The 14,807-nt window shown below is 44.4% G+C and overlaps 1 protein-coding gene across 1 annotated transcript in view; it reads right to left on the bottom strand.

Annotated features, from left to right (window-relative positions):
* LOC311137274 (liprin-beta-2-like) overlaps window positions 1–14,807 on the bottom strand; it is a gene marked incomplete at its 5' end in the record, with an annotated part of 96,510 nt that overhangs the window by 65,586 nt on the left and 16,117 nt on the right. The gene's annotated exons all lie outside the window — the stretch shown is intronic.

Below are 14,807 nucleotides of genomic sequence, written 5' to 3'. Positions count from 1 at the left end.
CGTCAATGAGCGTCTACGTAGCCAGAACTTGGTTCTATTTGTGACACTTGACGCGCTGCAAGTCCGGCCTCTCCCATCACCTCATTGGTTTTTAGGAGCATATCCCCACATGGGTGATTGAAAGATGAACTGAGGTCCACACCTTAAAGTTGGTTGCCAACCGCCATATAAAGTCCAAAGAAGAAGAAGTTTGAAGGAGGAGAGATTACTAGAAATGAACTCGGTTTACCCTTTTATCTGTGGATTAGTTGTCGGAGTAGAGGACCTTGTGCATTTCAGGTAAAATAACAACCCAATGTTTATATCCCAGGACAAATTAGCTAGCAACAGCAAGCTAGCTAGATAAATTGCCATAAATGTTTCATGCTTTTCGACCTGTCCCCAAATTAATATAGTTGGTTCAGACTTTGTTTTGATATTTCAACCTGCATGTCCTGATCACGTCTGGTGTGGGGGGACAAAATCAACATGCGTGTGATGGCGTGTTAGGCTGCGGTCATGTGGTTCCACCTCTTGACGTGCTCTGCATACTTGACACAACTCCTAGTCACCTAGCTCCATTCCACTACCTAATAACTCACAACAACCATGACATGGCTTGTACAAACCACTAAATTAGCTCTCCTGTTGACTGTCACACCAAGACTGCAAAAACATGTCCTATCTTTAAATGTAATTTCAAACCCTGGTATGTCTACTTGGGTAAAACCCACCAAACAAACCCACCTTCTCAAGTCTTCCTCAATGCAATTTCATGGCATTTTTGATTACACAGCATGAAACCCCTCAAGTGCTGTGATATCACATAATCACAAGACAGCATCATGGAGACAGAGGAACAACCGTGCCAATGCTCTGTTTGCAAAACAAACATCAGCTGGCTGGTGCTGTAATGCTGTCACGATCGTCGTACATAGAGGAGGACCAAGGCGCAGCGTTGAATGTGAACATATTTATTTAATAAATGATCACACGACCAAAACAACAAAACGATGACGTGACAGTTAATGGTCAATAAACAAACCAAACACGAACAAAATCCCACAAACCCGAATGAAAAACAGACAGTTTAAATATGGCTCCCAATCAGAGACAACCAACGAACAGCTGACACTCGTTGCCTCTGATTGGGAGTCACTAAGGCAAACATAGAAAACAACAAACCAGAACCCCAACATAGAAACACACCACATAGAACAAACACATCCTGGCTCAACAACTAGAGTCCCATAGCCAGGGTGTGACAGTACCCCCCCTAAAGGCGCGGACTGCGACCGCGCCTCAAAAAGAGCAAAACAGGGGAGGGCTGGGTGGGCATACCTCCTCGGCGGCGGTTCTGGCTCCGGGCTTGACCCCCACTCCTTCTCTAACCCCCCAAAGTACCCCTGGTCCGGTCTGGCCCTGCTGGCCGGAGCTGGACTGAACACTGGTGGAGCGGATTGCTCTAGCTCCGACGTGAAGCCTCTGACCGGTGCCGGACCAGCCACCGGTGGAACAGGCACGGGCCGTGCCGGACTGACGACGCACACCACTGGCTTGGTGTGGGGAGCAGGAGCGGGCCGAGCCGGGCTGTCGAAGCGCACCCCTGACTTGGTGCGGGGAACAGGCACGGGCCGTGCCGGACTGACGACGCACACCACTGGCTTGGTGTGGGGAGCAGGAGCGGGCCGAGCCGGGCTGTCGAAGCGCACCCCTGACTTGGTGCGGGGAGCAGGAACGGGCCAAGCCGGGCTGACGACGCGCACCACTGACTTGGTGCGAGTGGCAGGAACAGGCCGGACCGTACTGGGAACACACACCACTGGCCCTACGTGGGGATCAGGAACAGGCCGGACCGGACTGGCAACACATGCCAGTACCTCTCGCCGTGCCTCTACAACCTCCTTCCCCTGGTGACCAGTGACTCCCGTAACCTGGCGTCCTCCTCTGCCAATCTGCTGGGCCGCTCTGCCGCGGTCTCCTGCTGGCCCGTCGTCCACGGCGTTAGCCCCCCCCTAAAAATTTTCTGGGCGTCTCACCTACCCGTGGACCAGGTCTCCATGTCCCTCGCCAGCCTTTCGCCCTTCTGCCACAAGGTCAAGCCCTTCTCCTCCTCACTCGGCTTGACCCAGTCGAGGAGGCGAAGGAGATCTGTTAGGGATCTCCCTGGCGATGGCTCCTGGACACGCTGCTTGGTCACATCTTGGTGGGATTTTCTGTCACGATCGTCGTACATAGAGGAGGACCAAGGCGCAGCGTTGAATGTGAACATATTTATTTAATAAATGATCACACGACCAAAACGATGACGTGACAGTCAATGGTCAATAAACAAACCAAACACGAACAAAATCCCACAAACCCAAATGAAAAACAGACAGTTTAAATATGGCTCCCAATCAGAGACAACCAACGAACAGCTGACACTCGTTGCCTCTGATTGGGAGTCACTAAGGCAAACATAGAAAACAACAAACCAGAACCCCCAACATAGAAACACACCACATAGAACAAACACACCCTGGCTCAACAACTAGAGTCCCATAGCCAGGGTGTGACAAATGCGCTCATCTGATAACACGTTTCCAGCAAACACAACACATGAGCTCAACGGGATACACAACTAGACTCAAATTCAAACTAGTAGAAATGCATCAGGAAAAACTATTACCAGACTGCACAACAACATCTCAAGGGAATACTGATCTCATGAGGACATGGTCCATTCTCATGTTGTGCAGATCATTCTCACAGTTCTTTCTGCAAAAACTTAGGCACTGAGAAAACCTATCAAGAAACATACCTCTCAAGCCAGAGAAAAACAGCCAACATACGAGGCACATGCACTCACCTTTTTAAGCCAAGTGAAATGCTTATAAAAGTCTATATCACTCTCCATGTTGTCGGCCCATTTTGTGTTCTTGAGTGGCTTATCCTGGCAGTGGAGTGACTAGTGCTGTGGAGCTCTAGAGAGTAGCAGCCTGGAGAGGAGAGGCTCTAGCTGGCCCTGTACGTGCTGCTCGTTCCTTAGCTGCGTTGTGATAGGTTTTACTACCCAGATCCAGCTTCCTGAGTCAGGCTGCAGCCTCACAGCTCCCCTCCTCACACCCCTCCCTGACGTGGTGAGACAACTGTCCAAATCTTCCTGCCCAGAGAGAGAGAGAGAGAGAGAGAGAGAGAGAGAGAGAGAGAGAGAGAGAGAGAGAGAGAGAGAGAGAGAGAGAGAGAGAGAGAGAGAGAGAGAGAGAGAGAGAGAGAGAGAGAGAGAGAGAGAGAGAGAGAGAGAGAGAGAGAGAGAGAGAGAGAGAGAGAGAGAGAGAGAGAGAGAGAGAGAGAGAGAGAGAGAGAGAGAGAGATAGAGAAAGAGAGGGAGAAATAGAGAGAGAGAGCGAAATAGAGAAAGAGAGGGAGAAATAGAGAGAGAAAGAGAGAGAAAGAGCGAGAGAGATGTCTGCTGCAGCAGCTAGGCACCCCAGCATCTGCTGTGACTGAGACTGAGGACCCAGCCAGCACAAAGAGAGCAACAGGCTCTAAAGTCAGCCTAGACACAGACCATGCCAACTCTCAACTCTCTTTCTCTTTATCTTCCCCTCTGTCTCTTATTCCCTTGCTCTCCTCTTGCTCTCCTCAATGGTATCGCCCTTTCTCTCTTTTCCTCTCTCGCTCACTCTTTCCTCGATGGTCTCTCCCTCCCTTTCTCTCTCCTCTTATTAACTTAAAGTCACAATGCAAGCCTGAACTGAAAAACACTGTGGCTTCATTTGAGTGGGAGCACCATTAAAGACACATACACACCTCTCTCTCTCTCTCTCTCTCTCTCTCTCTCTCTCTCTCTCTCTCTCTCTCTCTCTCTCTCTCTCTCTCTCTCTCTCTCTCTCTCTCTTAGACTAATCAATGCAGCAACAGCCCTCCTACCATTAGCCTTAGGTCAGACTGGAACTCATTATCTGGACGCCCCATTTCCTGTCTATGGGATTCTTCTCTAACACAAACTCATCCCCCTCCTCACTGAACCATTTGGCTGCCTCTGACAGTTTTCATGTACACACTTCAAAGAGCACAGTCAGAGACATGTATGTAGGGAATGCTGCAACGGGTCTCTTCTTCGCAGAGTGTAATTAATCATGAGTTACAGCCAGTGAGGCTCAGACAGACTGTTTGTAAACTCGGTGTGAGACAGATGGTGCTCCTTGCAGAGCTTGACTGAGTAAAGTAAGAAAAAAGTGAATTAGACATAGATCACAGTGTGACTGTGAGGCATGTTGCCTTTAATATATTTCAGTGATCCTATGTCTTAACACCCTACAGTGTTGTTACCATTGTCCAGATCCCTCCTCCTCTCCTCTCTTTTCTCCCTTAGTCACAGGGGAGAAATTGAGCCACTTGGACAGGGAGTGTGGATGGCTGGGGTATCAGAGACATTTGCACATGGGTCGTTCCACTAATTAGGTGCCTTTTGAGTAGTGTAACTTTTTATTTCAGCTTATTTAAAATGTCTGTCTACGGAAGCCCAAGGCAAAAAAACAAAAAACGTAGACTCTTATAATGATCTCGTTCGAATTACTTAGTATCTTGTTTGAACGACTTAGTATCTCATTTGAACGACTTAGTAAAAACATAAAATTTCTACTAGAATTTTATTTTTATTTTTACTTAGTCGTTCAAATGAGATACTAAGTCATTCGAACAAGATACTAAGTCATTTTAACGACTTATTATTAGGGATGTAACGATTCACCGATACGCATCGGTCCCCGATTCAAATGCTTAAGATACAAGAGCATTGGGCCGCGGACCCCAAACCAATCCAAATGTAGCACGCATCGGTCCCAAAAATCAATTCAAATGTTACGAATTGCAAGTTCACTAATTGTTTTTGCTCATATTACATTCTTTCTACTTTCCGAAAATACCTAATATTTTGTGACAATTGATGTGTCCTCTGCTTCATTGTCGAACTGCATGTAACTGTGTTGACAGTCATTGATCTACAAGTAATTTTGCATGACGAACAACCTCAGGCAATATCAGTAGTCTAGTCAAACTGCACACTGCGTCCAGCTTCGCGCACTGTGCTCAGCTTCGTGCGCTGACCAACGCGAGGTAGGCGGCCTGTTCCTGATCTTGCACATCTGCACAGCATTAAAATGCTAAAATGGCTTGTGTGATATTAGGCTTTATTAGTTGAGTGACAACATATGTAATTTGCTAGGTTATTGTTATCTATGCGCTGTTTAAAATTGTGTTTTACTGGAATAAAATTAAGCTACCGTAGACACAACTCTAATCTGGCTATAGCTGCTGAACGGGGCTTACAATAGATTTTATTTTGATTGTTCAGGTTCACCATCAGCAATAGTTTTGGTAGTTTTGCTTTAAACAATCAGTGTACAGTATATGGTCATTTTTAGATATACAGGGTAAAGTTGATAATGTCATAACGAGGACAGCAATCACTTTTGCGAGGTGCACTGCATGGCCGTAGGGAGAGGAGAAGAGAAGATCACTCAGTAAAAACTTCCAAACTATCAAAACCATTCATTTTTGAGATGGGGGTGAAATCCAAAGTTGTGCTATGTATTCATTGGCTGTGTCATATCTAATTTGTAAACGTTAAATATTGATACATTACAAGCTCAAACACATAATCTGCAAAAACCATGGCCTCTGTATTACTTTGGCCTGTTCAGAATTGCTCTGCCCTTCTACCTTGTAGAGTAGTAGTAGTTTTATTAGAGGGAACAATAACTGTAATTTCATTATAAATATGCATAACCCAACCAGTCCCTTCAGAAATTATTCACACCCCTTGACTTTTTTCACATTTCGTTGTATTACAGCCGGAATTTAAAATGGATTAAATTGAGAGTTGTTTGTCACTGGCCTACACACAATACCTCATAATGTCAAAGTGGAATTATGTTTAAAAATCAACATAAAATGACAAGCTAAAACGTCTTGAGTCTATAAGTATTCAACCCCTTTGTTATGGCAAGCCTAAATAAGTTCAGGAGTAAAAATGTGCTTAAAGGAAAAATCCACCCAAAACCACTAATTCCTTTAATTTACAGTGTTAAATAACACTAATATGTGAGAACAATATTTTTTGGGAACAAGTGTTTCATTTTAGAGTTATAATAAGGTTGGAACATGGAAAATGGAAAATGGAACATGGAAAATCGTTGTGGAAATCTGTTGCAGCTCAAGTCTACTACAAAATCCACAATGCAATGCTTTCTCTATGGGCTGGCTGGCTAGCTAGCAAACATAGCTACACACAATAATACCAAAGACAATATCAGCATGTAAAGTAGCTAGTTAGCTGTAAAATCACCTAAACAAACTGCATTATCAATTTAGGAGTCTACAATCTCACCATGTTCAACCAGCAGATCGATGTGCCTCACAGAGTAGAGTCTAACATTTGTAACGGCAGAAATACTTTTGAGGAGATGGGAAACGTTGACAATGCTACGTCAATGGGTCGTGCGGAGCAAGAAGTAAAACATTACAAATCCTTTCTGAGATGTGAGATAATTAACTTCCTATCTGTAATATCGTATAGCTTTGGAATTGTTACATTACGTACTTTCGAGAAAAATTGGCACGTTTCTCGACATATACACTGACTTTGAGAAGGGATTGCGTGACAATTAGCTTAGCAACCGCGTGACACAGCATGACAACGTGAACGCGATTGGTCGACAGTCTGCTGGGTGGGGTGTTATACGTTCCTTCATTCATTGGATTCCTATCTCCTTTCTATAATATATCTGGCAACGGCACCATGCAATGCACCCTGGACTAAAGGCAGACAAATAGGAAAAATGTGCTAGACCCTCCGTTAAATTACACATTTCTCCAGGAAGGAATATGGCAAAAATATGATCAATGGCTCAATCGAGAGAAGACATCCTCCCGAGTTCTGACATCGGACAGTATTGAAATCTGACATGTATGATAGACGTTGTCGCGATCTAAAAGTCGCATTCCTATTAACTTCAAGTGTAGTGAGAGCGACTTTATCACAGTGCTACGTCATACCCGACGGATTTCTGCCTGCTTGAACGCCAACAACTCAGATACATAAGAAAACATGAAATTACCCAGGGAATCGATAGAACATCACTCAGTGATGCACAAAAACAATATAACATAAAAAATGGGTGAACCTTTCCTTTAACAAGTCACATAATAATTTGCATGGACACACTCTATGTGCAACAACAGTGTATAACATGATTACCTCATCTCTGCACCCCACACATACAATTATCTGTAAGGTCCCCCAGTCATGCAGTGAATTTCAAACACAGACTTAACCACAACGATCAAGGAGGTTTTCCAATGCCTCACAAAGAAGGGCACCTACTGGTAGATGGGTAAAAATACAAAAAGCAGACATTGAAAAAATAAGTTATTAATTACACTTTGGATGGTGTATCAATACACTGAGTCTGTACAAAGATACAGGGTTCCTTCCTAACTCAGTTGCCGAAGAGGAAGGAAACCGCTCATGAGGCCAATGGTGACTTTAAAACAGTTACAGAGTTTAATGGCTGTGAGAAAACAGAAGAAAACTGGAGAACTAACTTCCTGACTGATGTCTTGAGATGTTGCTTCAATATATCCACATAATTTTCCTTCCTCACGATGTCATCTATTTTGTGAAGTGCACCAGTCCCTCCTGCAGCAAAGCACCCCCACAGCATGATGCTGCCACCCCCGTGCTTCATGGTTGGGATGGTGTTCTTCGGCTTGCAAGCATTCCCCTTTTTCCTCCAAACATAACGATGGTCATTATGGCCAAACAGTTCTATTTTTGTTTAATCAGAACAGAGGACATTTCTTCAAAAAGTACGATCTTTGTCCCCATGTGCAGTTGCAAACCGTAGTCTGGCTTTTTTATGGCGGTTTTGGAGCAGTGGCTTCTTCCTTGCTGAGCGGCCTTTCAGGTTATGTCGATATAGGACTCTTTTTACTGTGGATATAGACACTTTTGTACCTGTTTCCTCCAGCATCTTCACAAGGTCCTTTGCTGTTGTTCTGGGATTGATTTGCACTTTTCGCATGTTCATCTCTAGGAGACAGAACGCGTCTCCTTCCTGAGCGGTATGATGGCTGCGTGGTCCCATGGTGTTTATACTTGCATTCTATTGTATGTACAGATGAACGTGGTACCTTCAGGCATTTGGAAATTGCTCCCAAGGATGAACCAGACTTGTGGGGGTCTACACATTTTTTTCTGAGGTCTTGACTGATTTCTTTTGATTTTCCCATGATGTCAAGCAAAGAGGCACTGAGTTTGAAGGTAAGGCTTGAAATACATCCACAGGTACACCTCCAATTGACTCATTATGTCAATTAGCCTATCAGAAGCTTCTAAAGCCATGACATCATTTTCTGGAATTTTCCAAGCTGTTTAAAGGCACAGTCAACTTAGCGTATGTAAACTTCTGACCCACTGGAATTGTGATACAGTGAATTATAAGTGAAATAATCTGTCTGTAAACAATTGTTGGAAAAATTACTTGTGTCATGCACAAAGTAGATGTCCTAACCGCCTTGCCTAAACTATAGTTTGTTAACAAGAAATTTGTGGAGTGGTTGAAAAACGAGTTTTAATGACTCCAACCTAAGTGTATGTAAACTTCTGACTTCGTCTGTAATTGACCGAGTGAAAAGAAGGAAGCCTGTACAGAATAAAAATATTATCCTAAATGCATCCTGTTTGCAAAATGGCACTAAAATAATACATCAAAAAATTTGGCAAAGTAATTAACTTTTTCTCCTGAATACATATAGGCCAATTCCCACAAGTATAAGGGGTTAAGGTTTGGGACAGGGTTAAAAACAAAAAAATTAAAGCAGGAGGAGCAACAAGTGTTATGTTTGGGGCAAATCTAATACAACACATTACTGAGTACCACTCTCCATATTTTCAAGCATAGTGGTGGCTGCATCATGTTATGGGTATGCTTGTAATCGTTAAGGACTGGGGAGTTTTTCAGGATAAAAAAGAAACGGAATGGAGCTAAGCACAGGCAAAATCCTAGAGGAAAACCTGGTTCCGTCTGCTTTCCACCAGACACTGGGAGATTAATTCCCCTTTCAGCAGGACAATAACCTAAAACACAAAGCCAAATCTACACTGGAGTTGCTTACCTAGAAGACAGTGAATGTTCCTAAGTGGCCAAGTTACAGCTTTTACTTAAATCTACTTGAAAATATATGGCAAGACCTAAGAATGGTTGTCTAGCAATGGCAATTTTGAAAAGAATAATGGCCAAATGTTGCACAATCTGGGTGTGGAAAGCTCTTCGAGACTTACCCAGAAAGACTCACAGCTGTAATCGCTGCCAAAGGTGCATCTACAAAGTATTGACTCAGGGGTGTGAATACTTATGTAAATGAAATATTTTTGTATTTAATTTTCAATAAATGTGCCAAAATGTCAAAAAACATGTTTTCACTCTGTCATTATGGGGTATTGAGTGTAGATATGTGTGAGTTTTTTTGTTGTTGATTTAATCCATTTTGAATTCAGGCTGTAACACAACAAAATGTGTAATAAGTCAAGGGGTTTGAATACTTTCTGAAGGCACTGTATTTCAATATTCATGTAATGATTGAACAACAAAAACTGAATTCCCAACCCCCACCCCCAAAGGCATAGTATCATGGCAGGTCATCTGTCAAGTCAGTCATTCAGTCAGTCAGTCAGTAATTGCTGCAGATGTGCTCAATAGTGCTTGAGCGTATGGTACTCCCCAAAGCATGGCACAACACACGGGTGTGTCACAAGCTAAACCCATGTACTTTGTCAACCTCCTCTGCTTCCTTCTCCTAGTGCTGGACAGGCAGACTTTGCAGTGCCTCCGTGTGCGACTGCCTTGAGCAGCAGTTTGAGGGACTTCGGAGGGAAAATGCTATGCAGTGAAGCGTAGGGGATTGTCAGCAGCAGGACGTCCCCCAGTGGATGGGCACCGAGGGATGTGGGGCTCCTCCAGCAGCTCTCTCATGAGGATCTCTACTTTTGGTAGGTAATCACCTCACCTATGGGATAGGGGGAGAGGGAATGGGGAGGATGAGGGAGTGGAGAAAAGGATGAGGGAGTGAGTAGGTGGGTGAGATATTGTCAATATAATTGCAGAATGGGACTGTATGTGATTTGTATGTGAACTGTATGTCCAATTACAAAAAACTTGTTCAGTAATCACCTCACCTGTTAGCTGGCGGTGAACTATGTGACCACTGAGCACAGAAGTGTCGATCAGATGGAAAGATATCTTCTTATACCACTTGGTAGTCTTCTGAGCGCATTCCACAAAGCTGTTTATCATGTCCGCCTTATCCACTGCCCCCATTCTGAGGTTAAGGTCAAGCACACAGTCTGGTTTGATCTTTCTCTCCCCTGTCAGATGGTCCACCTTCCCTGTGGCCGACATGGTTGCTGTATGGACAGTGGAGAGGTCATGGACATCTCATTTGTCATGCCACTTTACTGCCAGCTGCTGACCGTTCTCCTTGAACTCCACCTCCCCCCTCTGCATCTTCCTGCTTCTGGACTGTGCCACATGCTGTTAGAGAGCAGATGCTGGAAGAGTGTGGGACTGCTGTACCAATTGTCCACATACAAACTGTGGCCCTTTCCGAGATGGGATTATATGCTGTGGGATTATTTAAGATACTCTTCAAAGAGGTAGGTATTGACAGAATGCCAGCCTACCCTTCCATAACATCAGGGACTCGTCAATGCATAGGCCTTGTATGGCACAAAGACTCAACCAAATGCTGATGTCAGGCTGGTAAGAACATTTCTTATTTTGTGTGAGGAGTCATTCAGGTTGGCAGTAGCATTGTTGACAAAATGCAGGCATTGCAGCAGAACTAGGAAGCGGTCTTGGGAAAAGAGAGTGGCAAAGAAGAGAGTTGCAAACATAGGATCTATGTTCCAGTATTCCCTTAGGGCAGGGGTGTCAAACTCATTCCACGGAGGGCCAAGTGTCTGCGGGTTTTTTAAGACCTAAACAATCAGGTGAGGAGAGTTCCTCACTAATTAGTGACCTTAATTCATCAATCAAGTACAAGGGTGGAGTGAAAACCCGCAGACACTCATCCCTTCTTCAATATTCCCATGAGAAGGACCGTAACTAGATGTTCTAATGAAGTGTTCTAATCACACCGGTTTGAGCGTACGCTCCAGGGACCACTGTAGAATGATCACACCCATGCGCTCGTATGTGTCAAAGGGTTAATAAAATACATGTTTTCCAATCTCAAGAGCTTCAGTAAAAAATGATACAGTCCCAGTCAAAATTTTGGAGACACCTACTCATTCAAGGGTTTTTCTTTATTTTTACTATTTTCTACATTGTAGAATAATAGTGAAGACATCAAAACTATGAAATAACACATATGGAATCATGTAGTAACCAAAAGCGTTAAACAATCAAAATATATTTTAGATTTTAGATTCTTCAATGTAGCCACCCTTTGCCTTGATGACAGCTTTGCACACTCTAGAAAATAGTCAAAATAAAGAAAAACCCTGGAATGAGTAGGTGTATCCAAACTTTTGACTGGTACTGTATATAAAAACATTTCATTACATTTTTATATTTTTTGGAGCTTATGGCACCTGGTATTCCCAGGCAGTCTCCCATCCCAGTACTAACCAGACCCGACCCGCGTGTTCAGGGTGGTATGGCTCATCTCTGCAACTCCTCAATGGGCTCGGGAGAGGTGAAGGTCGAGTCATTCGTCCTCCGAAACATGACCCGCCTGGCCGCCTACTTCTTATCACACTGCTCGCTTAACTTGGAAGTCAGCCGCACCAATGTGTCAGAGGAAACACAGTTCGACTGACGACTAGAGTCAGCTTGCAGGCTCCCTGTTGCAAGGAGTCACTAGAGCACGATGAGCCAAGGAAAGCCCCACCAACCTAACCCTCCCCTACCCCAGACGGCCAATTGTGTGCCGTCCTATGGGGCTCCCGGTCACGGCCGGTTGTGACACAGCCTGTGATCAAACCCCAGGCTGTAGTGGCGCCTCAGCACTGGGGTGCAGTGATTTTGACCTCTGCGCCACCCAGGAGCACAAGAATGCATACATATCATGAGGGATGCAAATCATGCAAACGTCGTCAGACTCAACAAGAAAACAGATTTGATAATCCATCTTGTGTGCACGTGCTCTGATCATGTTCCCAGCCCTGGAACTGGAACAAGGAAGCAGAGTGCTCCAGTGACTCCATTGCTACAGAGCTACACTCACTGCTTTCATGGCTTGGATTGGCTGACTGTGAACTCTGTCCTGCACCTGGCTATGTTGACAGCTGAGTTGGACAATCACCAGGATAACTCTCTCTCTTTCTCTCTTTTTCTCTCTCTATCCCCCTCCCTCTCTCTCTCAAACGATCACTCCTTGTATAAGTCAAGGCAACAACTTTCCCTTTGAGACAAAATCTTCTGCACCAGACTTGACCCCTGTATTACTGTCTGACATTCTCTGATCGACAGACAATAGCTTCAGGTCAGCGATAAGGAGCATCACAGGGTCTCTCTTCTTCCTGCCAATAACATACAGAGGGAGCTTTATCCCATTTCCTGTTCCTCAGAGAGCCTTGTGTGGGGAGTAATTGAGGAGTGTGTGTGTTTAATCCTGCTCTGGGCCAGTAGAGAGGGAGGGGGAGGAGAAAAGGAGGGGGAGGGTGAGAGGGAGAGTAGGAGTAGAGAGGCTGTATAGCGTGTGAGACCCCTGCTGAATAGAAAGAGCAGAGCCTCTCCAACTCTGAGAGAGGGAAAAACAAGAGCCTTTCATTGGCCCCTTAGCCCCGCCAACAGGTTGTTTACTGCAGCCTCGGCCAATGACAAGACATTGTATTCCATAACAACGTCAAACATTCACGTCAACATTCGGCCACAATGAACAAAGCCCTGGCTCACAGTAGCAGTATCATCATGTGCTTGTCATTTCCTAAATATGTTCAAAATATGTAAAGTGCCAGCATACCCTCATAAACCTGGTCATGATATTCACAGACAGCCAACAATAAAAACAAAAAACAAAGAAACAAGCATGACATTCTCAAAAAAATCTATAGGCTAAGAGCTCGATGTGCTGCTCCAGCTGAACAGTGAACACCCTAACACCCCAGAGTGCTTCAGCTGTGCTTGAGGTGACCAGACAGACAACATACAGAGCTAACAGAGGGGAAGTGGAGTGAGTAGAGCGAGGGAAAAAGTGAGTGTGAAGAGTAGGAGGAAAAGAAGAGAGGATTGATTAGAAAGAGGGAGAGTGGAGAGGTTGTGAGTAAGGCAGAAAGAGGGGACAAGGCAGGAAGTTGAGCTCTGCCCTATTAGGAGTCTCTGAGGAACACGTTGAGTCTTTTAAACATGGCTAGCCTTAGTTCCCAGAGAGAGACCCAACGAGGGCCAAAATAAGACCAGTCCCAGTAAGACACAGTCAGGTACAGTCTGTCCCAAACACAGTCCCAGACACAGCCATGCTAAGACCTAACAACACCCAGGAATAGTTGTAGGTCTGTCTAAACTCTTACACAGCAGCTGCTGCAATGAATCAACCCTCTCTCCTTCAATGTGTTACAAAGAGAGAGAGAGAAAAAAATGAATGAACCAAATTGTGTGTAGTGAAAAGTATTTTGACAATACAATTTTCTACAATTTGCTTAACGGTTCTGACACAGCTATGAAATCCCAGAGATAACCTGCCTCAATTGGAAGTAAATAAGGAGTTGAAATGTTCCACATAATATTATTCATCCTACTGACCCAAGATGGCCTGTAAACAACTGGGATCCCATTCTGAGCAAATAATGAATTGATGATATTCCATATTATCTGTTTATAGCATATATATATATACACTACCGTTCAAAAGTTTGGGGTCACTCAGAAATGTCCTTGTTTTCGAAAGAAAAGCTATTTTAAAAGGCTAATTGATCATTAGAAAACCCTTTTGCAATTATGTTAGCACAGCTGAAAACTGTTGTGCTGATTATAGAAGCAATAAAACTGGCCTTCTTGAGACTAGTTGAGTCTCTGGAGCATCAGCAATTGTGGATTCGATTACAGGCTCAAAATGGCCAGAAACAAATAACTTTCTTCTGAAACTCGTCAGTCTTGTTCTGAGAAATGAAGGCTATTCCATGCGAGAAATTGCCAAGAAACTGAAGATCTCGTACAACGCTGTGTACTACTCCCTTCACAGAACAGCGCAAACTGGCTCTTACCAGAATAGAAGTGGGAGGCCCCGGTGCAGTGGGAGGCCCCGGTGCACAACTGAGCAAGAGGACAAATACATTAGAGTGTCTAGTTTGAGAAACAGACGCCTCACAGGTCCTCAACTGGCAGCTTCATTAAATAGTACCCGCAAAACACCAGTCTCAACGTCAACAGTGAAGAGGCGACTCCGGGATGCTGACCTTCTAGGCAGAGTTGCAAAGAAAAAGCCATATCTCAGACTGGCCAATAAAAAGAAAAGATTAAGATGGGCAAAAGAACACAGACACTGGACAGAGGAAGATTGGAAAAAAGTGTTATGGACAGACGAATCGAAGTTTGAGGTGTTCGGATCACAAAGAAGAACATTTGTGAGACGCAGACCAAATGAAAAGATGCTGGAGGAGTGCTTGATGCCATCTGTCAAGCATGGTGGAGGCAATGTGATGGTCTGGGGGTGCTTTGGTGGTGGTAAAGTGGGAGATTTGTACAGGGTAAAAGGGATCTTGAAGAAGGAAGGCTATCACTCCATTTTGCAACGCCATGCCATACCCTGTGGACGGCGCTTGATTGGAGCCAATTTCC

This window comes from Coregonus lavaretus, assembly GCF_964263955.1.
Source record: "Coregonus lavaretus genome assembly, chromosome: 11".
In the NCBI taxonomy this organism is placed as follows: domain Eukaryota; kingdom Metazoa; phylum Chordata; class Actinopteri; order Salmoniformes; family Salmonidae; genus Coregonus; species Coregonus lavaretus.
Note: the sequence above shows the minus strand (reverse complement) of the source record. Positions and strands in the feature narration are given on the sequence as shown.